Below are 25,895 nucleotides of genomic sequence, written 5' to 3'. Positions count from 1 at the left end.
TGAGTAAGGCATCACATCGAGGCAAATCAGGTCTTGCACCGTGTGTATGACTTGCAGTGGGGCGTTTTAGAGGGAATGCTGCTTTGGATGTGATAGCTTATGTAAAAAGACAGTTGTAGTGGTGTGGCGTAGCTGTGTACTGGTGGATGTTGTGTTTCGGTTGCTTGGGTACAAGCCACAGTTGGATCCCTGAAACACAAGTGAGTCTACATCTGCAATGTTGACAGATGTTTATCATCCTCATCTCTCCTGACTTGACTCCTTGGTGAAGCTGCACTAACAGTGAAGTGCTCTCAGAAGCTGCTGGTATGCTGTTTATTTGGTAGAAAAGCAGTATATCAAAAGAGGGGGTTTGTATTTATCTGACTTAAGCAATTCGCCATGCAAACTCTGTCATTTGAATATCTAACGCTCAAAGGGCTTGAAAGGCAGCTGTAAAAAACTTTGATTTAATTTAATCCTAAAATGTTCATTTTATTCATGATGTGTTTTATTGTTATAAGTTACAACAAAAGGTAGCATGGGGAAGGGTGAGAGAGAACAAAATGTAACACACAAGGAAAACACACATTTAAACTCAAAATGTATTCAGATGAAGTTAATATTCTTAAGTCAAAGTGTTCCCCCCCGTGGAGTAGGGTTGGGTACGATTCAGTTTTTTTTCAGTACCGGTACCGATACCGGTACCTCAAATTCGCTTCCGGTACCCAATGGTACCTTTTTCGATACTTTCCCTCTGCAATAACAAAAATTAATTTCAGTTGTAAAAATAATTCCAAACCTATTTATCCTATTTACTTAGACCATCTCTTTTGAACTGCTCTTTATGTTTTATGGAAAGCACTTTGAATTGCCTTATTGCTGAAATGTGCTATAGAAATAAAGTTGCCTTGCCTTACAATCTCCAGCCTGCCAGTCAGTCAAAAGGGCACAGAGAACACTGTTGGGCCTACGATCTCCCAACAGCTTTCGGCTCGCCATTATATTATATTGCAGCGAAAGCCGGCATTGCTGTGACTCACTGTGACTTAATGTTAAACAAACTGCCGAGGTGATATCATTTTGTTCCGTCCGCACCTCTGCCTGTGTGAGTGTGTGTGTGTGTGTGTGTGTGTGTGTGTGTGTGTCAGAGTGGAGCCCCGCTCTCTGTCAACATGCAGAAAGGACAGATAAGCTCGTGCGTACATGTACCGACGTAATTTGGTCGGTACCCAAAAAAGTACCGGATCGGTACCCAACCCTACTGTGGAGAAAGGCACACCTGTACATTATTGTAATCTGTTGTGTTTACCAGAGAGACTTTTGTTTCCTGACTTTAGTCTTTAAGTCTGGACCAAGTCAAGGTTCAAGATTAAAGGTTCTTCATTTGTCACATGCACAACAATAACAGAAGTAGTCTGTGGCAATTTAAATCTTAGGCCTCAGATACCTCCAACAATGCTCATTAAAAACACACACACACACACACACACACACACACACACACACACACACACACACACACACAAGTAAAAGCAAATTCTGAATCTAAGACAAAAGACAAAATAAATAGTGCATGTTAAGATATAGGGCTACAATAGAACAAATAAAATATGAAGTAATATAATTATATAATAAATGTCGCATATACACCTTGCGGTGCAACCTGGACACATCATCAGTGATTGGTGATCTGGCAATCTTGAACTCCTCCACCAGATATCTGAATGGAAGCTGCAGCTTGATGTTTTGCCCATAAAGGGCATTGCTGCTAAGGCTCCGCGGCTGGCCCAGTCACCTTCGCAGGAAGTGATAAATCTTCCTTTCGAAGCTCTCCACGGTGGTGATTGGAACTTCATAGATCAGCAGTGGCCAGAGGAGTCGGGGCAGGATTCCATGTTGATATATCTAGGCCTTGAATTTTCCGGGAATACCTGACCTGTCCACAGTGGAAAGCCAAGAGATGAGATCATTGCTGGTTGTGGCAGCTGGCAGCTCAGTTACACATTTGGTGTCTCCCAAAAGAGAAGTGGAATTGGTCTGTTACCTTGCCTTTACTGAGGACCAGAGGCCAAATGTTTTGCAGGCTTGAAGCTCATTCTTCCCCGTATTGAATCGTTTGAGACCTTGGAGGATCCACCTGCACCTGGGCACTGATGTTGTTTGTGGTCACGGTCAGGTCATCAATATACGCTCTAATGGGGGGTTGTCGGGTGCCAGATTTTGAAAAGGGGCCTCTGCACTCCACTCCACTTTTAACGAACGAAATTGTATAGCCAATAATAATTCCCTTCTCGAAACGATGCCATGCTGATGTTGATGTCCCCGATCAGAGTTGTGATAGTAGTTGAGTATTAAAGTTAGAAAACTATATATAATTGTAGACAGTATTGCAATGAACAAGACTTGATGTAACAATGAGTGTAGTAATACATAAATGCATAATTATAGTATATATATACATGCCCGCCGATAGGGGGGGACAAACAGGTCTGTTGTCCCTGGGCCCTCATTAAATTATGGAATAATTAAAAAAAAAAAAATTAAAATAGGCCTATTTGTGGAAAAATAGTAGTATAATATATAGTAATATTTGAGTTACATAAACGCTTTTTATTTGTTTTCTTCCTAATTGTCCTTGAAATAGTGGTCAAGAACCCCCCCACCCCCAACACAAAAATGGTTTGGCCACTGATCATAATTTAATGTTGTCATTTGATTTGAAGTTCAGTACGCTCAAAATGTCCGGTCAGCACAAGTCTGGTGCTCAGAAAAGGAAAGAAAAGAGAAGAAGAGAAGAAGAAAATAGAGGCCTTAGAGATTTTCTAAACAAATATTTAAAAGAAGGTGGTGACGGTGAAGCTGGAACTAGTAAAGTCAACGTAGAGCAAGGTAAGAAACAGCGCAGGCAACGTTTACGAGCCTTGTAACGTAACCTAACAGGCCAGCTCTAATGTTAACGTCCATTAGCTTGTATAAAAGCCTGACACAACACGTTATCTTTGACAGAAACAGTTGAGTTTGGTAGCTCCGTCAGAGAGGATGAGACAGAGAGGAGAGAGATCCAGCTGCAGTCAGGTGACAGAGAGAGTGATGCGGGAGGGGCCCCGGAGCGGAGGGACAGAGTCAGGCTACCAGTGAGAGAGAAGAGAGAGAGAGAGAGAGAGTCACAGTGATGCGGGAGGGGCCCGCTACCCCGTTGGAGAGTCTGAGCAGGATGGATCAGAGACTGATCACACACTTAATTTCAGCGATCCTGCATTATGGCTAACTAGAATGACCGACTCTGATAGAGTGAACCTCGTACGTGTGATGGCAAAACGAACGCCTTTCTCAGAGAGGGCAAAGGAATTGCCAGCAGATGCAGAGGGCAGGGAATTCACCAACTATTTGACATGTTCCACATCCCACAATGGAAGGGAAAACTGGATAGTATATAGCAGCTCAAAAAAGGCCTTATTTTGCCTACCATGCTTGTTGTTCTCCTTTTGAAGTAAAGAAAAAGTCAACTAGTGCACTAAATTCCACAGATGGGATGAAAATATCGAATATATAATACAAAAAGCTTTATAAGAGATTTCCAGAACATGAAAGAAACCGTGCACCCAAACATTGTTATTGGAAATGGAAGAACCTACAACATTTTGTCCTACAGACTTCTGGAATTGACAGCCAACAACAAAAATTGATGGAGACAGAAATCGAAAAAAATAAAGCACTACTGAAGCGGCTGCTGGATGTACACTGTAAAACATTAGAGAGCACCGGAAACAGGGAAAGAGACTCCAAGCTCATTACCTTTCACCTGACAGCCAAAACGAATTTATTGAACGTTGTGCTCAGCGTGTCCTAAACACTATTTTGAGGGAAAGGCAAGAAACAACATTCTATTCCATAATGTGTGATGCAACCCCAGATGTGTCAAACTTGGAGCAAAATGCACTGTTGCTGAGGTATGCCAGTCAAACTTCCCCTGAGGGTGGCAGGGAAATAAATGAACGTTTCCTTGAATTTAAGGACTTTTCAAAAAAGACAGGAGAGGAAATCGCCACAATGGTGGAACAATCACTAGGTGAACATGGGATAGATATAGCTGATTGCAGGGGTCAGAGCTATGATAATGGAGCTAACATGGCAGGAAAAGTGAGAGGAGTGCAAACTTGCATACTGAATAAAAATCCCTTGGCCACATACTCACCATGTGTATCTCACACGTTAAACCTAGTTGGTGTCCATGCAGCCCGGGCCTGCCCAGAAATAGACATATTCTTTGGCTTCATCAATCAAACTATTAAGTGTGTATTCAGATGGGAAATCGTACAAAGAGTTTTGGGTTGTTCTCTGCATAGCTTGTCTGACACACGATGGAGTGCGCCCAGTGGCAAAACATTTGCCCGGTGTGATCCAGGCATTAGACACCGTTATCACTACAGGTAACCTCACCAGTGAAGCCAAAGCTGAAGCACAGGGTCTAAAGACCTACTTTCAGTCCTTTAATGCAGTTTTGCTCCTCACTTTTTGGGTCAAGGTGTTACAATGCATAGAGGATTTGATGTGCAAGCTGTCAATATAAAGGAACTGGAGGAGGAGATTGCCTGCATGCGTGCATCATGGGATAGTTTTCTGACAGGCAACTGCTGTGGCCACGTCCATGGGCATCAAATCCCAGTTAGAAATGAGACAGAGAAAGAGGAAGCATTTCTTTGATGAATCAGAAAAGAAAGGGACAGAGGAGCAAAGCCCAGAGACCCTATTCAGAGATAGTGTTTCATGTTGCAATGGACAGCATAATCTCTCAACTACATGTACGGTTCTCATCAGTGCAGCAGATATGTGACGAGTTCTGCGTCCTGTGGAAATTCAGAGCTATGCCACAGGACAGCATCAGTGCATCATGCTCAAAGCTCTCTGAGAAATATAAGAATGTCCTCACAGAGTCCCTTGAAGACCAAATTCAGCACTTAAAGAAAATATATAGTGCAACTTTTGAAGACGATCTTGGACCTCTGGACCAACTTAATGCCATTTACACAATGGGACTACAGAGCATTTATGGAGACCTGTGTGTCCTGCTGCGTATTTTCCTGTCTCTGCCTGTGACTGCGGCTGGAGGTGAGTGGGCCTTCAGTAAAATGAAGATAATAAAAAACTACTTGCGCTCTAACATGTCCTAGGAGAGGCTCAATGGTTTAGCAATGCTCTCCATAGAGCGTCAACTTGCCAAGAAACTGGACTTTAAAGACATCATAGATGATTTTGCCACAAGGAAAATTGCATGGCATTTGGAGTTCAAATCTAAACATGTCACACCAGCAGTAGCCTAAAATACAATGGTAAATATTCATTTATTTCCTGCTAGTGTCAGAATACCAATACATATGAAGAGTATATTTGGCAACAGCTTATGTGTAGTTTGTTAATGTTAACCATTATTGTCAATGCCTGTCACTTGTCTTTTGCAGAGAGAGATGTGAGGAGAGGAAAGGAGATGAAGAGCAGAGGAGAGGAAAGGAAGAGCAGAGGAGAGGAAAGGAAGAGCAGAGGAGAGGGGGGGGGAACAGGAGAGGAAGTGCAGAGGAGAGGAAGAGCAAGGGACTGGGTCCCAGGCCCAGGCAAGACTGTCAGCTGGCCTGTATATCTGTGTATATATATATATATATATATATATATATATATATATATAGAGAGAGAGAGAGAGAGAGAGAGAGAGAGAGAGAGAGAGAGAGAGAGAGCAGTAAACAGTTTTCAAGTAAAATGTATAAAGATAAAGTGACGGTTTAGAGATATGATGTAAAGTGACAATTGATTAGCTCAAGAGTTCACAAGTCTTATGGCCTGTGGGATAAAGCTGTCCCTGAGCTTGTTGGTTACTCAGGGAACAAATGTCCCTTCCATTGTCATACAATAACTCACAAACTTCATAGGTTACATAAATACAAATATATAGCAAGCACATCTAGGCACGTAAAAACTGTCTGCCAACGATGACACTGAGGATAGCTAGAGGGAGACTGATCTCCAGAATGAGACGAGACGACGCAACACATATAACGTTAGATAACATTGTTACACCGGCAGCCGCGGCACTGCAGGGTCTTGAAAGTGCTAGATATATACGTATTTATAATACAGGGCCCACATGCTACCAGTCCAACGCAATTCATCAAGTACTTTCTGTTAAAGCTAACTGATATCAAAAAAGCTAAGTGTAAATGCAATCGAGAATCATTTGTGACGGAGTGATATCCGATTGCCGAAACCACCTGGATTTTATCCGGATACGAGACACTTGGAATGATAAGTGTAAGTCGATATGTCAATGCTGCTATGCCTAAGCACTTAATACACCTGGGTCTCTGAGTTAATTATTAAGCCTCACTCATTTTAAACCAGAAAAAAGAGAGGGAAATTGATCTTCAGTCTAATAATATGATCCTACTACTCAACTGAGAAATATCAATATCTAAGAAATATCCTGTGACCTTGTCTACATATCAGGTTACACCATGTAGTGCCACCTCTGAAGTTGAAAACCCCTTATTTTATATTTGATCATGATGTAACCAGTAACAATAAATGTAGTAGGTGGTGTAACTGCATTATCAGCTGTGGAAGTATTCAGATCCTTTACTTAAGTAAAAGTACTAATACCACACTGTAAAAATACTCTGTGTCAAGTAAAACTCCTGCATTGAAAATGTTACTTAAGTAAAAGTACTCAATGCAGAAAAATCCTCACATTTTAGAAACTGGAAACGATCAAAACAGTTCTGTCAATCAAGTAAGTGTTTAATCTGCAAATCATTTAATCACAAATCATACTTGTAGGCCTGTATATTGTTGGGTAGTTTAATTTATAATAAACTACTATTTATTAACTACATGTGTTTTGTGTGCAAACACCTTAATTTGCAAAGTAACTTGGAACTAAAGCTGTCAGATTAATGGAGTGGAGTAAAAAGTACAATATTTACGTCTGAAATGTAGTGGAGTAGAAGTAAAAAAAGTGGCATGAAAAGAAAAGATTCAAGTAAAGTAAAAGTACCTCAAATTTGTACTTAAGTACAATACTTAAGTAAATGTAAATGTACAGTGGTAGCTACATTCCACCACTGTGCATCAAAAACTGTTGCCAATACTCCAACACAACATGAAATGTCATAGCAGAGTTTGCATGTAAACCAATGTTTTGTGAAGGAACTTCTCACTATAGCTATTAGATAAATGAAATGAAGTGGAATAAAAGTAGTGTCCCACTGCACTGTAATATTCAAGTACCAGTACTTCAGAATTGAACTTACCATAGGCCTGCTTAAACAAATGTACAGACATTATAGACACTACTCAAGGCATTTCCACCTGGCTGACTCTGGTAAATTCAGCCCTAGTCCATTGCATTTATTAACATGCAAGATAAGCTGTCCAGATACAGATGCATTTCAACAGCAGGTGTAAATGGGGTCATGTTGACAGGAGCGACATTGTCTGGGAAATATTGGAGCTGTTTAGCACATAACATTGTTACTTTTGATATCTGTTGGCATATCAATTTTTTGGACTTTCTTTGGACTGCAGTACACATTTGCATGAACTCAAGAGGAATTAACAAGCATTCTTTAGCAGTTCAGTCTGTGAAAACTCCTTTAGTTTGTTGCCTCAAACAACACCTGAAAATAATACATATACCTATTGCCTAATACTTATACTTTCTCGTAGCTTGAACTTTACATTTTTAGTCCAACTACATGGTAAGGGCCTGCCACTACAAACATTACTACAACAGACAGTCCGATCACGATTGTTTTGTGGTTCGAATCCTATCATCTACTGGCTTGACCTCTGTGAGTTGCTTCTGAAAGCATCTTGTTATGATGTGATACTATAAATAAAATTTAATTGAAGTGCAGTGTGCTTGTGAATCTGGCTGTGGCGCTGTGAGAGTGTGCCTATGTTCCCACAGCCCTATGTTCCCACATTTCTAAGATTTTTTCCAAAATTAGGCCCTATGTTCCCACAGTTCCCACATTTCTAAGATGTTTTTCCAAAATTAGGCCCTATGTTCCCACATTTCCATTTTCATAAATTTGTATCAGATTTTATCCCCATTTCTCCCAATTTGGTAGCCAATTACACCCAACCTATTATCCAGTAGCAATGGACTATGGAGATGGAATGTTACCCTAACCCTAATCCTAACATAGGGCCTAATTTTAAGAAAAATTTTAGAAATGTGGGAGCACAGGGCTGTGGGACCACTGGGCTGAGGGACCATTGGGCTGACTCCGGCACAGTGGCCATTCCAGCGATCAGGGTTACATTAATATGTTCATCCACTACGATTATCAATGTTACCGGCACATTTTCAGCTCTGTTTTCTCAGCGTTAAGCTGTTATGTGAGAGACGCATTTACACAGGGTTTTTTTTTAGGGGTGTGTACTACACAGGAGGTGGCAGTACGCAGTAAAAATTGAGGATACTCGTGTGGACAACACAACTTGCATCTTACTTTTTTGGGATCATCTTTTACTATTTCAAAGTGCACCCACACTTTAGATTTTCTTTTCCCAGACATTTTCAATTAAAGATTTAAATCCCTGCTGTCAAGATGCTCCTCCAACACACATATCATGGAAAGTGAAACCTAAATCTGTCATGGAATGGTTGGATTTATTCACACACACACACACACACACACACACACACAAAGATTTATTTAAAAGTTCATTTCTTTTCAAATTTTTATTCACAGCATTATATGTTGATATTTTTATCATACTAGGCTGTATATTGACTTATTGGGAGAAAACAGGTAGTTCAGGCAATGAACACCCCCATATAGCCAAAATGGCATGATCCTCATTTCATAACACCTCTGCAAAGATTCAACTGTGAGATTCGCAGAATCAGGCTCCTTCGATCGAAGCATTGAATATTTGGGGTCACCCCTACTGCATTCATTTAGATGACGTGTAGGATATGAAAAAGAGTCAGAATGGACAGAGGGATTGTCTCGAGGTGGGTTCACAGCAGAGGTGGGACCAAGTCACTGTTTTGCAAGTCTCAAGTAAGTCTCAAGTCTTTGCACCGAAGTCCCAACTCAAGACAGGCAAGTAACGAGTCAAGTCCAAAGTCCTAAACTTTGTGTTTCGAGTCCTAAACAAGTCATAACGCAATATTCACCGAATCTAAACAACAGAGTGCTAACAAATTAAATTTATACAAATCATGGTCTTTTCAAATGTGTATTTTATTTCTTTTAAACAAGTTTTACCAAGTGCTACTGAATTTAATAACAGACACTGCACATTCATAATGTTTTGAATTAAAAAGATAAATGTTAAAGAAAAAAACTCCTGTGTGCATGTGTATGGGAGATAACACAACAGTTTGCATTAAAACAACATAAACAAAGGCAAACCATTTCATTCAAAACGAAAAAAATGTCCGCAACACTGCTTTAAACTCCCATATTTAATATAAATGCAACGTTTCGACCCTACTGGGTCTTCTTCAGGCAAATGTTTGCGTTTGAGTTTAAAGCAGTGTTGCGGACATTACATTTTTTTCATTTTAAGTACTTTCATTTGTCCTGCACCTGCCAGAAGGTGGGATGTGCACACAATTACTTTTATAAAAAAAAAAACATTTCATTCACCCACAAGGTTGCACAATTTCTGTTACTTAGAGTTAAGTACGAGTTAGGGAGGGAACCCACAACAGTTTGCCGACATGGCACCTCTGTTGATTAAATGATTTAGCCTCGACTTAACGTTACCGTTCTTTGTGCAGCTTTAAATGTTGAACGAAGTTGGAAGTTGTTGCTATAATTTTCAACCCGTATGTTTTGCACATTGCTATCTATTTTTTGTTGACCACCATATAGGCTTGGGTGATCGCTAATATTTTCATCGCCAGTCTGACAGGTTACATTGAACACGTAATTGCACATAACATATTATGGATATGCAGAGTGGCTTTCACTTTCATCAATGAAACTACACCGGTTCAGCTGTCCTGTGCTGCCTCCTGCTTGGCTGACGTGCTGACATGCTTCTGTGTCAATAGTGTTTTGCTACAGTAGCTCAATGCAGTATTTTTTTGCATATTCATCATTAAAGTGGCTTATAATCCACTTTACATTTAAACCTAATAGCGATCTCCTTTTAGTGACTTTCTTGCTAATCCCACAGGTGTTTAATGTTTACACACTGTTAGCTACTTTAGTTTAGCAGTCAGAGGTGGTTTCTCACTCTCCGGCTCTCTGTTGATCTGGGCCTCTAGCTATTCCTATGCCTCCTAATGTGACAATTGAACATGTAATATCTGTAGTTTCCGCTAGCATTCCATTGACTCCCATTCATTTTGGCGCCACTTTGACAGTGAATAACTTTACATCTGAAGCATTTAAAGACTCTATTTGTCCATTGTTTATTTCTAAAGAAACACGACAATGTATAAAAGGCTCCATTACCTTGTATCTCACGTTATGGCCCCGTAGCAGACGTTTTTGTAAAAATAGGCTCACGATTGTGTCATGACCACGCAACTTTCTATCGCACAGTAGAGAAATTACCGCATAGTCAGGAGAAACTCGCAGGCAATCGGGGGGGACATGGAGGCATACAGTCAAGGGAGAAGCCCATAGAGAGTCCATGAAAGCATCGGAACAAAATATTTCAGCAGGAAATACTTCGGTATGTGGCAAGTGAATTCATATGAAGTAACATTTATCCACGAACAACTAGGATATTTTAAGAAAAGTATATGTTGTTAAATAATGAAGTAGTCTAGTCTGTCTAGTTAACAATGATTAGCCTGTGCCTATGTTATCTCCTTACATATACCTATTGGGTATGAATTCATATCACAAGTTCTTGAATATAATTTTACATAACTTCTTAATATTATGCATTAACTTAATAAGGCGTACTGGCGTTATATTTTAAAATAAATAAATACTATGCAAAATGACAAAATAATAATCAGAATACTTACCAAAAGTTGCTTCTGCTCCTACACTCATTGACAGCTCCTACTCACACTCTCCGTCTCTGCAAGATTGGGAATGATTGAGATTTCTCTTGGCACAGCTACCAGAAGACTTCCAACTTTCAGACAGGTTGCTCACGTCACATCTACGTCGTCAAGCTCGGTTTGAGGCTGCGCAGCAGCTGAACAGTACTCTCAGCCATCACCAGAAAAGTGCTTCTAATATACTTCACTGATCTGCGTCGAAGTCTCCAACCAATGTCCATTTCTTTTACTGTCTATGATAATTTCAAACTGGCACTCAGCGACATAACTTCACTTCTTCATGCTTCTCTCTGCGGTCTGGTTAATCTTGGTTAAAGTGGATCTGGGAAATGATGCGTTCATGAAGTATCGACTTGCTGGGAATTAATAGTGTTAATTGAATTAGGAAATGAATGGAAATCAATTTATTTTTAAAGCACGTTTTAAAAAACATTCTGTTGAGCGCCCGGATAGCTCAGTTGGTAGAACGGGTGCCCATATATAGAGGTTTACTTCTCAACGCAGCGGGCCTGGGTTCGACTCCAACCTGCGGCCCTTTGCTGCATGGCATTACCCCCTCTCTCTCCCCTTTCATGTCTTCAGCTGTCCTATCAAAATAAAGGCCGAAAATACCCAAAAAATAATCTTAAAAACTAAAAAATGTTTGTAAATTTGGAGTGCTGTCAGTAGTGAGAAAAACGAAAACAATCGGTGCTGCCTACACCGTGTTATCCTCCTGCTAGATTTTGCAGCCAACAGGTTTAAACAGGGCACGTTTTAAACTTGTTTTTAGCCTCTAAACATGTTTGAAATGTCATTACAAATGCCTACCCATGTGCAGTTATTCCTACCAAGGGAACACAGCGAATTTGACTGCAGTAGTTGTGACAGAAATGCATAAAAGTTGTGTTAATCCATACCTCTGTTTATTTCCTGGTTTCTGGTGAAGTCCACACTAGTCGATTGCCGAACTCATACAATCCAATATTCCAAAACGTATTTTTCCCCCAAAAAACGATTTGCCGTGGTTATTTCCATAGTAATGACTGTAGCAACAAACTGTAACCTGACACCACACCACAGCTCAGCCTGCAGAGTGGCCGGCTGGAGTTCAAAAGTTCAACAGCGTGCATAAGGTAACCATGGCAATGGTGAAGACTCACAGACTTTTTTTTTTTTTTTTTTTACTCAGACTGTCTGAGCTGAGAGAGAGACGAACACGGAGTTTTGGGATAATAACGAGATTGTGTAGAATATCAGCTCAGATGGATAGTTCATCCCAATCCGATTTCTATTAGGAAAAAGTAAGAATATGTATATTTTACAAGTTGAATAAGTAAATTGTAAGAATAAGTAAATTGTACAGTTCTATAATATATTGCTAACACCTGTCTGTTATCAGTGGTTTTATAATATATATATATATATATATATATACAGTACACATTTCATTTGTGCTTTTGTGTCTTTACTTCAACAGCAACAAAAAGGAAATTACAATATCACAATCTAGACACAATCAATGTAAAGTATGTACATTGCAGTGTGTGGTTTTATACATAATCATGCCGCAACATAGTCTGAAGTGTACAAAGATAAAATAGTTCAGTACTCTTTTCCTAGGTTTAGAACATGCTCATATAACACAAACTCCAATCATTTTCTCATATTCCTCCTGATCTAACTCCAAGCTCCGTCTGTCAGCTCTGTGAGCTTCTCTCTGCTTTCGCCAACAAGCTCCACCGTTGCTATAGTTACCTTATGCGCATGCACGATAGCTGTTGAACTTTTGAACTCCAGCCGGCCACTCTGCACGATTGTTTTCGTTTTTCTCGCTACGGACAGCACTCCAAATTTATAAACAACAGAGCTACGCGTTGAAATCGACCGGAATTCTCCTTTAATCTTTTATCTCTTAAGTCTTTTATTTAATCTCTTAAGTCTTTTCAAGTCAAAAGGCTCAAGTCCAAGTGAAGTCACGAGTCATTGGTGTTGAAGTCCAAGTCGAGTTGCAAGTCTTTCCTGAAATTCTCGAGTAGAGTCTAAAGTCATCAAATTTGTGACTCGAGTCTGACTCGAGTCCAAGTCATGTGACTGCAGTGTTGCAGTTTAGGCTAAAAATAAAACAGAGGAGAGAGGCTTTCTTCAGAGTTCTTACAGAATGGAATGTGGAATGTAACATTCACATTCACATTGTCACTTGATACATTGTAATTGTAAACATTTCAATTACAGCCGCTTTAATTTCTGCATCCATAATGGCTCCAGTTAAGCTTCTTAAATCAGTGTTACAGATTGGCTGAACTGGGCAGCTGCTGCTAATTTGTTCATGGTTTATGTGGCTCAAACATTCAGCAGGATTCCTGCTGGTCATTGATTTTCTGTAATGTCCTGCAATTTTGCAAGGTGTATTCCAGACAGGGAATTTTAAAGGTTTTTACAAATGTCATGTTTTGGGAATGTCAGATCATTTCATCAATTTGTTACTTTGCAGAATGAATTTTCTAACTGATATTTCCTTATCACATTGACATTCAATTCAATTCAATTCAATTCAATTTTATTTATAGTATCAAATCATAACAAGAGTTATCTCGAGACACTTTACAGATAGAGTAGGTCTAGACCAAACTCTGTACTTTACGAAGCCCCAACTATTACAGTGGTTGCCTCAAGAGCAAGCATTAGCAGTAGCTATTGCGACAGTGGCAAGGAAAAACTCCCTTTTTTTTTGTTAGGAAGAAACCTCGGACAGACCCAGACTCTTGGTAGGCGGTGTCTGACGGCACCAGTTGGGGGAGTGGTGAATGGTGGCAATAATAGTCATAATAAAGATAGTGAAGCAGTGATCACAATGGTAGTCATAGTAGTTCATGTCATAGTAGGGCACAGCAGGGCGTTACGGGGTGTAGTGTGGCACAGCAGCCTGGGTGGACGCGGTTGGACGCGGCAGGACGCAGTCGGACACTGCGGGGAAACGCAGAGCGTAGCAGGGTGTAGTAAGTCCATAGCGTCAGCTGCACCCAGGACCCCGGTGTAGGTGCCACCCAATTCCAAGGCGATGTTCTGGGTGAAGAAGAAGCAAAGGGACTCCGGGGAGAAAACTCCCCAGAGATAGGTTAGTAACAGGCATTTCTGGGACTAAGATGCACACAAAAGGAGACAAGTGAAAAGAGAGAAGAGGGAGCGGCTCATTGTGTCCTTGGAAGGAGCTTCCCACAGCAGTCTAGAGTTATAATAGTATAACTAAGAGAGGCAGGCTAAAGAGAGGGGCCCTGGACCGGGCTCGTACTCTCCTCTGCCGGAACGGGCTTGTACTTCCTGCCTCCCTCTACTCTACTCTACTATGCTGCAACTCCTCACTCCCTAACTATAAGCTTTATCAAAGATGATGGTTTTCAGTTTATTCTTAAATGTGGCGACGGTGTCAGCCCCCCGAACCCAAGTTGGGAGCTGGTTCCACAGGAGAGGAGCCTGGTAGCTGAAGGCTCTGGCTCCCATTCTACTTTTAGAGACTCTAGGAACCACAAGTAGCTCTGAGTTCTGGGAGCGTAGTGCTCTAGTGGGACAATAAGGTACTAAAAGCTCTTCTATGTATGATGGTGCTTGACCATTTAGTGCTTTGTAGGTCAGGAGAAGGATTTTAAATTCAATCCTGGATTTTACAGGAAGCCAATGCAGAGAAGCTAATACAGGAGAAATGTGATCTCTTTTGTTAGTTCTTGTCAGAACACGTGCTGCAGCATTCTGGATCAGCTGGAGGGTCTTGAGGGACTTATTTGAGCAGCCTGATAGTAAAGAATTACAGTAGTCCAGCCGGGAAGTTACGAATGCATGGACTAGTTTTTCAGCATCGTTTTGAGACAGGATGTTCCTGATTTTGGCAATGTTACGAAGATGGAAAAAGGCTGTTCTTGAGGTTTGTTTTAAGTGGGCGTTAAAGGATAGATCCTGGTCAAAAATGACTCCTAGATTTCTGACAGTAGTGCTGGAGGCCAGGGCAATACCATCTAGGGTAGCTATATATTTAGATAATGAAGTTCGGTGGTGCTTGGGTCCCAGCACAATAACTTCCGTTTTGTTTGAGTTCAACATCAGAAAATTGTGGGTCATCCAGGATTTTATATCTTTAATGCACGCTTGAAGTTTAGCTAACTGACCGCTTTCGTCTGGCTTGATTGACAGATATAATTGGGTGTCGTCTGCGTAACAGTGAAAGTTAATTGAGTGTTTCCTAATAATATTGCCTAGAGGAAGCATATATAAAGAGAATAGAATTGGTCCAAGCACTGAGCCTTGAGGAACGCCATGGCTAACTTTAGCGTATTTGGATGGTTTATCGTTAATATTAACAAATTGGGATCGCTCAGAAAAATAGGACTTAAACCAGCTTAGTGCGATTCCTTTAATGCCAACTAAATGTTCCAGTCTCTGTAAGAGGATGGTATGGTCAATAGTGTCGAATGCAGCACTAAGATCTAATAAGACAAGTACGGAGACAAGTCCTTTGTCAGCAGCAGTTAGAAGGTCGTTAGTGATTTTCACCAGTGCCGTCTCTGTGCTATGATGCATTCTAAATCCTGACTGAAAGTCTTCAAATAGACTATTTCTATGCAGAAAGTCACACAATTGATTAGCGACTACCTTCTCAAGGATTTTGGAGAGAAACGGGAGGTTAGATATAGGTCTATAGTTGGCTAAGACCTCAGGGTCGAGGGTGGGTTTTTTCAGAATAGGTTTTATCACAGCTACTTTAAAAGACTGCGGTACGTGACCCGTTAATAAGGACATATTGATCGTATCTAGTAATGTGGTGTTGACCACAGGTAGTGCTTCTTTAAGTAGCTTCGTTGGAATGGGGTCTAAGAGACAGGTAGTTGGCTTAGCTGAAGAGACCCTTAACATTAATTGTTGGAGGTCTAAAGGATAAAAGCCGTCTAAATAAGTATCAGGTCTTATCGTTCTCTCTAGCCCTCCTGCGCCCAATGGTGAGTCGTTGGAAGCTGTGGGCAGAAGGTGATGAATTTTTTCTCTAATTGTTATAATTTTATCATTAAAAAAGGTCATGAAGTCATCACTGCTCAGAGCTATAGGAATAGATGGCTCAATAGAGCTGTGACTATCTGTCAGCCTGGCTACAGTGCTGAAAAGAAACCTTGGGTTGTTCTTATTTTCTTCTATTAGTGTTGAGTAATAGTCTGATCTGGCATTTCTGAGGGCCCTCCTATAATTTTTTAGACTATCTTGCCAATCCACACGAGATTCTTCCAGTTTGGTGGAACGCCATTTACTTTCAAGTTTTCGTGAGATTTGTTTTAATTTGCGAGTTTGGGAGTTATACCAAGGTGCTAGTTTCCTTTCCTTCATCATCTTCTTTTTGAGAGGAGCAACCGAGTCTAAAGTAGTCCGTAGGCAGGCCGTAGCAGCGTCTACAAAGTTATCAAGTTGGGAGGGACTAGAGTTAACGTAACAGTCCTCTGTTATATTAAGGCATGACATTGAGTTAAGTGCTGTTGGAATAGCTTCCTTAAATTTAGCTATAGCACTGTCAGATAAGCATCTAGTGTAGAAACTTTTATTTAATTTCGTATAGTCTGGTAGTAGGAATTCGAAAGTTATTAAAAAATGGTCTGATAATAAAGGATTCTGCGGAAATACTATTAAATCGTCAATTTTGATGCCATATTCTAGCACAAGGTCGAGGGTGTGGTTAAAACAGTGCGTGGCCTTATGCACCCTCTGACTGAAACCAATAGAATCTAGCAGTGAATTGAAAGCAGTACTAAGGCTATTGCTCTCAATGTCCACATGGATATTAAAATCACCTACAATAAGTACTTTGTCTGATTGAAGGACTACGCATGATAAAAACTCTGAGAATTCAGATAAGAACTCAGAATATGGACCTGGTGCTCGGTAAACAACAACGAATATAATTGGCTGTACTGTTTTCCATGTTGGGTGTTGAAGATTAAGAACAAGGCTTTCAAACGAGTTATAATTTAGTTTAGGTTTAGGATTAATTAACAGGCTCGAGTCAAATATGGCTGCAACTCCCCCTCCTCGGCCTGAGCCTCGTGGAATTTGGGTATTATTATGACTGGGAGGAGTGGCTTCGTTTAAACTAACATATTCGTCATGGCCCAGCCAGGTTTCGGTGAGGCAGAATAAATCAATGTGGTTATCTGATATCAATTCGTTTACCAATAATGCTTTCGATGACAGAGATCTAATATTTAATAGCCCACATTTGATTTTCCTATTCTGTTCTGTCGTTGCAGTGGTTGTTTTAATTCCAATTAGGTTGTTTAGTATAGCACCTCTTTTATTAGTGTTTGGTTTAAACGGTCTCAGTCGGGGGACAGACACGGTGGTTATGGGATTATGAATGGGTGATTGCTCTGAAGGGAGCACAGAGGGGCGTATAGCGCTGTATCTCTGATTATTGACTTTGGGAGAGTGTGTCTGGTCAGTGTGCTTGTGGGAGTGTTTACGGGATGTAAACAGTCAATCAGAGGTCTGGGTATGCAGGGCGTGGTGCAAATTTCCACGTAGCATCTGGCTTCCGCGTGTATTGGGATGAATCCCATCCCTGCTGAACAGGGAGCCACGTTCCCAAAACAGATTGAAGTTGTCAATAAAACCTATCCTGTGAATACTGCATGTGAGCTGGAGCCAGGTGTTAAGGGAGAGTAGTCTGCTAAAGAGGCCTGATCCGCGACCTAGAGATGGAAGTGGGCCCGAAATAAAAACCGACTTCCCAGTGCTTTTTAAAGCCTCAATGAGAGTGGTAAAGTCTCGCCTTGTGCGCTCACACTCCTGAATCCGAGTGGACATGTCGTTATGTCCACAATGGACCACGATGCGTTTGATAGAGGTCGGAAATGAGGGTATCAGGTCCATAACTTTAGCCAGGATGTCTGCAACTTTGGCCCCGGGAAAACAGTGTGTGACAGCATTATGAAACCGTAGGTCTCTAGTGATGGAGTCCCCAATAATTACTGTGGTTAGGGGGAAGAGCGGACGAGGAGTGGGGGGGTGTGGGTAGCCGGTGACGGGAGCAAAACAGTCAGTGTCGGTTTCAGATGGGCAGGGAAAAGAAGAGGAAGAATGCTTACCGTTCGGTTGTGGAGATTGTTTTTGAGGAACGTTGTCATTTGGCTGATCCAGGCAGTGTAGGCCACCGGACCGTCTGACTACCGCATCCCTCAGAAGCTTTCGCCGCGCGGTAGCAATCGTCTTCCGTGACGACGGCTGGTCAGTCTGCTTTGAAGCGGGGCGAGCCCGGTGAGCCGCACTGGCCACCACCGGCTCCGACTCCGACAAAGCATTGAAGCGGTTGGAGAGGCTGAGGGCAGGAGGCGATGGAGCCCTACCCGAGGCTCTCTTTCGGCCGCAAACCACCTCAGTCCAGGGTGGCTTGATAACCGGTGTCGAGCAGGACGATGGGCGTGGGCAGGCAGCTGGGTCCCATGGCGCGGTATCCTGGAAGGCCGCCGAGAGAGATGAGATCCGGAGCGACTGATTATGAGCCACGTCCAAGCAGGCGGTTAACAAAGCATCTTTGGTTTTTAAGTCCTCGGAAAGCCGACGAACATCTTCCCTGAGGTCAGCAATTTCTTTGTTTGTATTATTGAACAACGAGGAAATCCTGAGGGGGAGTGGGGACTCGCCAGGTGTAGAGGTAGCCATGAAGCTAGCGTTAGTTTAGCCGGTAGGCCTAGTCTTGACACTGTTCACTAGTCTATGCTGAAGTAAGAAACAGCTAAAAGTAAAAATCACACTGTAGGATCATTCTGACCAGAGCCATTACCGGAGCTTGTACAAGTCCTTAGCCATTCATTTTAATTCTTTTTTTATTATTTAATTTCTTCATTTTCATGACTGTATTGCTTTGTCAGCTAAATGTGTACAGTAAGTAGACAATTTTAGCCATGATATTTGCATGGATCTCTGGAGGGCAATTCAATTCAATTTTAGTTATAGTGTCAAATCATAACAAGAGTTATTTCAAGACACTTTACAGATAGAGTAGGTCTAGACCACACTCTATAATTTACAAAGACCCAACAATTCCAGTAATTCCCGCAATGTCAGCTGGTTGGTCGTTCAGTCGGTCCACCACTTTGGTCCAGACTGAAATATCAGTTGGCCGAATGTCTAGGCTTAAATTAATGATTGAGTAAATTTGCTACTGAAGACCAGCCAACCAACTGATTCATGTGTTTAAAATGTGCTATGTTAAGTTAGTACTGTAAATGAGGGCACTGTAGCGGAAACAGCCGTCATTATGCTAGCGTAATTCCCTGGGGGATTTGGGCATTTATTTTTCTGATTTGAACACATTGGCTAAAATCCTAAGGGGTATGACTGTTGATGGTTATTGTTGATTTTGTTTCTATATGCCAAATTGGAATTATATGGGTGATTTTTGGTTGGACAGTTACGCTAAGCTAAGCTATGCTATGCTAGCAGATGCTGTCACTTGTTCACTTGGCTGTAACGGAAACAGACAAGATTGACAGTGATTCTGTCTTTACATTGTAAAGACAGAATTACTGTGACGTCTCGCTAACACAAAAATCACTTCCGGGTAGACAAATGGCAGTTGTTTAGAATTGTGGAGATTTGTGAAACAGTTTCACAGATTTGTGAAACTGTTTTTTTCTGTTGTCAGTTTCAACCATAACTGTAACATTTAAAGATATATAGTTAAACACAGTGGTTCGACCTGACTAATATTTTGGATGTGCTCTTTGTCTGTACTGTGCTAGCATCTTTGATAAACCAAATCAAGTGTTAGATTAGCAATCGTCTGTCGGACTGACTGCTAGTTTGGGTGGTGTAATTTTTTTGTTTATGGCCCAACAGCTAAATTAGGTCTCCAACCTAACGTTGGTGAAAGTGTAGACATATAAAGCATAAAAAAATGCATTTTAGATGAATGAAATGAGAGTATATCCAGTTGTCCCCTGTCCCTGCCGTTAAATTGTACGTATGGGACTCAGAGTTTTCTACCCATATGTATATACAGTTCTTATATAATTTAATAAACAGAGTCCTTATAGAATGTATTTTAAGTCTGTGAAGTGTATAATGCACAATCAAACAACACACAAAGGTCATATGAAAAAACTGTTCTTTCATTAGTCACCCCGCAAATGCGAGATCGTCACCAGTTACATATGTGTGAGTCAGAGAATGAGAAAAGATAAACTAATTCAGTGATTCTCATGTAATTTAATTCCTATATGGTAAGACTGCCTCATTCGCTAAGGATGCCATATTCAAGACTTTTTTTTACTTTTAACAATGCTGAAAATGCCAACATGACAGACATGTCACAGGCCAGCTTTCATAAAATATCCACATTAAATGTTAAAAACATCTAGGTTTGTGCAGAATCATCAACATTCTGACTGGCAATAGGGTGTGTATGGTACTTTATGTAAAGCTTATGTATGGTCCATACAGTACACATACAGTGCTTTTAAGCAAGCTTTAAGAAAACCGGATGTTCATGTTCATATCGATATTGGTCTTGATTCTGACACAAAGTCTGTAAAAAACCCTGATACTGTCTCAGGAGAATACAAAAACTCACTAGCAGTGAAGGTCAATTCTTACTAAATTTCAGGACTATCAGCATACACACACACAAACACACACACACACACACACACACACACACATACAGGCATATGTGGTTTAAGAGACCAATTTGGCTTTTTCTTGCGTGGCAGTGGTTTATGAGACCACGCCTAACCCAACATCTGGTGAACTTAAAAGACGTATCAAAAATTTTTATTTTATCTGCAGAACACAAATCTGACTTCAAAATCATAATTTCTCTTTTAGAAGAATATGTGACATATCACAGGCTTACGGGGTCAGACAAATGGTGGTTTGTGAAACCAACAGTGTTTATGAGGCCTGTTTACATATAACACACAAACACAGACCAGGTAATGGTATGAGAGGACTGACCAACATTACAAGGCCTGTTCACACATAACACACAAACACCGACCAGGTAATGGTATGAGAGGACTGACCAACATTACAAGGCCTGTTCATACATAACACACAAACACAGACCAGGTAATGGTATGAGAGGACTGACCAACATTACAAGGCCTGTTCACACATAACACACAAACACAGACCAGGTAATGGTATGAGAGGACTGACCAACATTACAAGGCCTGTTTACATATAACACACAAACACAGACCAGGTAATGGTATGAGAGGACTGACCAACATTACAAGGCCTGTTTACATATAACACACAAACACAGACCAGATAATGGTATGAGAGGACTGACCAACATTACAAGGCCTGTTTACATATAACACACAAACACAGACCAGGTAATGGTATGAGAGGACTGACCAACATTACAAGGCCTGTTTACATATAACACACAAACACAGACCAGGTAATGGTATGAGAGGACTGACCAACATTACAAGGTCTACAAGAATACAATACTATATTTAATCTCTTAAAAACCCTTTTAGAGACCCACTCCAATCCTCATTTTTAGCTATTTTCATTCTCAGTGGTCTTTAAATTGTTGTTATGAAGTTTTTAGCCAAAATAACAAAACCTGTGCTATTTTCTAAGACTCTCCCTCTGCAGAGTGCCAGTTTCTCATTAGCAATGAGTTGTGGGCAGAGGCGGTGCTACTACTCTGCACCCTCCCCCTCACACGCCACATCTCAACCGAGGAAAATAATTAAAAAAATAAGTTGGTAGCAAGGTTAGCATATTTTACAAGTCAAAGCAGTCTGATCCTTGTATCCGATGCTCTCTGCTACTGTCCCCCTCGCAGGGGAGCCTTCTGCCTGCCTATTGCCAGCCTGCTCTGGCTGCTGAGCAGCGAGCAACCAAAACTGCAAGCTTTGGTTGCTCGCTGTAGAGTCAGTACAAAGATTACATGCAAAACTGCAAGTTTTTAGAATCACATAAAAAAACGTACTCTTTAGGTTAAGAGAATATACAAATAAATCTGAGTTAGATTAATAATTGGATCATGAATGAATGAATGACAACCATTACTTCTTCAACGTGTCAGCCAAGTTCAGATATGTGTTTGACTGTTTTCCCTGAACGGGGTAAAGGTAACTGGAGTCAGAGGTTAGATATTATGTTGGATGGAGGACAAAGGTCCTGAGTGGCATCTAGGCAATGTTTTGTCTATAGACCAGTAGACTAAATTCTGTATATTGTAGATGTGTTGGATCTGCCCATATTTGGGCATGGCTCAAACCTACGGCATTATCTGTGTGGTTTTCCCCAGAGGACAGACACTTCAGAATTGAAAGGAGCATCAGAACATAACATGTACTGATCATTCATTTACTTCTCCTTGATCAAGTTAATAAACCTTTTCAACGCAAGGCATCCTGGACTCCTGTCTACTCTCTCCACTGATGTATGGGGCTGCATGATTCAAATCTCTAAAGTAAAGTAATAGTAATCGTGCTTCTTGAATGGATTGTTTATTATTCTTATTGTTTATAGAAGCTGATAATGCAGTAATTGTATCGTTTTCCTTTATGATTGGTTAAGGTTATCAACCTGAAACTGAACCTCCTTCTGAATTAACAAAATAAATTCAGAAAAGGAAAAGGAACTGAGTTGTCTGCGCGTCATCTGTTTTCTATGCCTTTCAAGTTTGGCATGTTGAGGAAGAGTAAGACACTTAACAAACAAGCTGTTGTATGACACCATAGATATATTCTAAAAAGACAACACAAATGCAAATGCAGCAGTTGTTGGTGTTGGAGCCTTACTCACCCACAAAAATGTAGTAGACGTTAGAGGTGCCGCTATCAGGATTTTTTGGGCCGATAACCGATACCGATCACTAGGGGTGGTACGGTTCACAAACCCCCCGGTTCGGTTCGTATCACGGTTTTAGGGTCACGGTTTTCGGTTCTGTACGGTTTGTTATTTTTTCTTTTAATCTTTAACACTCCAGAAATATACTTCAGCATATGATATATAGCTTAATTATCCAAATGTAGGATACAGTATTAAAAAGTAGTTATATCATGTAATCATGCACAAACTGAATCTGACTTGACTTTAAGCACATTATTGGGACCATCTCTGAGGAAAGCTAGCTGAGATGTTGATACAGCAAGAGGGAAGACATTGATGATTTCAACATGCATTTATTTGGCAAAAAAAAGAGAATGTGTATTGCCATCTACAGGAACTTATGTGCCTTTTTAGCACATGAAGATTGAAATATTACAGAATATCAATTGAAATAACTTGCATTTATCAAACTGCCAACTTCAGTGTAGCTCTTACAGAAATGTATCCTTTGAAAGAAAAAGAGAGGAACTCTTACAGCTCAGAATACGTTAAACATAAAAACAGTTTACACTGTTAGTTAATTTCCTATCCTGGGCTGGGACACACAGTCATACGGTTTGATAAAGTACTTATTGGACTTATCATTGCACTTACAATAACAAGCGTAGCTGTCAGGTCCTCCTGTATAGCCTACGCGCGCGTCACTCGCGGGGAGAACTGAGTAGCCCCGCCCGCTGCAGAGACCCGACAGAGAAACAGCAGCCGCTTCAGCGAATTCAGAGTGAAAAATCGTTACAGTACATTGATGTTAAAATGTTTACAGGTTGGCAGGACGGTCTGTTAGCTGTACGTTTTGTTGGTAACTTGTCCACACCTCTTATTTCGCGCGAAATAAGGGAAACACACTGTCTGAGGTCACATACGGGTCTATAGTCTATATCTAATTTTATAGTTTGCCCAATATTGCACCAACATAGTACCTTCAACCAGTGTTGTAATTTTAAGTGCAAGGCTTGGAGTTTTGTAACAGTTCTTTTCTTTATCAAATCCTGCTGTTTCTTTTACTGCTTCAATTACTTCAATGAAATTTCCTGGTTTTATGGCATCCTCTAAGGTTAATATTGAAGACCTTTTGCGGATAGATTGCAGGAATCTTCCCAGCTGCCGGATTTTTTGGCGGATATAGTCATGTTTTGAAGGGTCATGTCCATGTTTTCTGAAAAGGGTGTCAGCATACCGAAGAAGGCAGAAGTCATTACGAATAACACTTGCAATGACATCGTCATGCATACGGCTTAACATTTTAAGCACCCCATCATTAACTGGGCTTGAACATGCTGACTGGATTGCAGATGCTAGGCCAAGCACCCTTTTTCTTCCTTGACGATCCTCTTCCTCTGGTTTGGAGGAGCACCTTTTCATATGTCTCCATAGTTCTGGTCGCAAAAACATACCCTTACAATGGATACAATATTCATATTTTTTACATTCGACCTTCTTGGCTCTGCGCTTCACTTTAAGCTGACCACTTCCTTTTTTCAGCACATCTGTTATACTCGAAGTTTCCCCTGTTGCGAAGATTCTCTAGGAGCTTCTTCCTAGTTGCTGAGCCTGCTGGGAGACTAAGTGCATATGCTATATCAGAATTCTCTTTTATGTGAATTGTCGCGCTATTTTGAAATGAAAATCCTTGCAAATGAAGCAGAAATTTGCCATAAAACAGGAAATTTCATTGAAGTAATTGAAGCAGTAAAAGAAACAGCAGGATTTGATAAAGAAAAGAACTGTTACAAAACTCCAAGCCTTGCACTTAAAATTGGACACTCACTGTTGAAAGTGGTTTTGTGATGCAAATGTCTTACTCTTTTGAACACTTTGTTTTGTGAAGCAAAACGCTTTATCTTTGTGACCCAAGCTGTTTATTGGTTCCTCATCTTCTGTGTCACTTTCTGAGCCTGGAACGTATTCTGGATCACATACATCATCTGATGCCTCCTCTTCACTGAAGTCACTTTCATTCTGATTAAAATACAAGGAAAAGAAAAGAAAACATAAGGCATATATAACACCTGCAATAAGCACTACATGACAATCAACAAGCAACTGGACCTCATATGCTTCTCATTGTGCTTTTATAAACCACTACTGAGCGCGCACGCGCACACATACACACACATACACACACAAACTAGGACTGTTTGATGTGGCCTAAAAATAGTTAAAAAAATAAATTTTGATTATTTTTATCATCATTTTAACAACAAAAGACAAAGAAATGATGTCACATAAGTTGCTCAAAGCGGTCAAAATACTGAGTGTGGAAGTGGCAGCAGTCTAGGGACCACGAATCTTGTAGAAATGCCCCCGTGTGGACTATAGCAGTGATTTTAACTGCTGAGCACACAGCTAATTAATTATGCTCATACTCTGCTGGTTCACTTTAATTTTTTTTTCTGTTTGTTCGCTGGCTTTTATTTTGAAATGTTGTTTCCAGACAGGAAGACACTGTTATGAGGTTGCAGTAACATATTGTAACATGTCAGAGAGTGTCAAACTCCACACCTCTCCTCTCCTGTTATTTTAGATGAGATAGATAGATAGTTGCGGTTGTAAACATACTACAACTATGAGTAGGAGGGGGGAGACGTTAGCGGAGCAGATGGAGCCGTGTTGTCCACCTCGTGTTAAACAGCAGTACATAAGTAAAAGTATGACGACGTTCAATTTAATAACAATGAATTGAAGTCAAGTGTAAACAAGCCGGTAGATATGTTAGCGGGGGTCAGTCGCTGAAGTAATTAAGCGGTTGCTCAAGTAGTTGAAGAGAAAATCTCGATTTAGCAATTTCATTTTGTCAACATCATCATAACTAAAAAAAATTGAATTACGATGTATAATCAATTTATCGAACAGCCGTAACACAAACACAGACACGCTTTGTTCTAAAGTGTTGCTTCTCACTACTGTCCTCATATATCAAACAATGGCCTCAAACACTATGAGCAGGCATACACACAAAACACACAAGGGTTATAGGACCATACCAAATCATAAGTCATATACAGATATG

General features: G+C 40.6%; 1 long non-coding RNA gene across 1 annotated transcript; it reads left to right on the top strand.

The window, feature by feature from the left end:
- Positions 1–2,348: 2,348 nt before the first annotated feature.
- LOC118494388 lies at positions 2,349–23,171 on the top strand. Its single transcript, XR_004896522.1, has 3 exons — positions 2,349–2,359; positions 4,740–4,742; positions 23,046–23,171. It is a non-coding gene; the product is annotated as an uncharacterized LOC118494388 (long non-coding RNA).
- Positions 23,172–25,895: the final 2,724 nt, after the last annotated feature.

The sequence above is a fragment of the Sander lucioperca genome, chromosome 23, assembly GCF_008315115.2.
Source record: "Sander lucioperca isolate FBNREF2018 chromosome 23, SLUC_FBN_1.2, whole genome shotgun sequence".
NCBI classification, from domain to species: domain Eukaryota; kingdom Metazoa; phylum Chordata; class Actinopteri; order Perciformes; family Percidae; genus Sander; species Sander lucioperca.
Note: the sequence above shows the minus strand (reverse complement) of the source record. Positions and strands in the feature narration are given on the sequence as shown.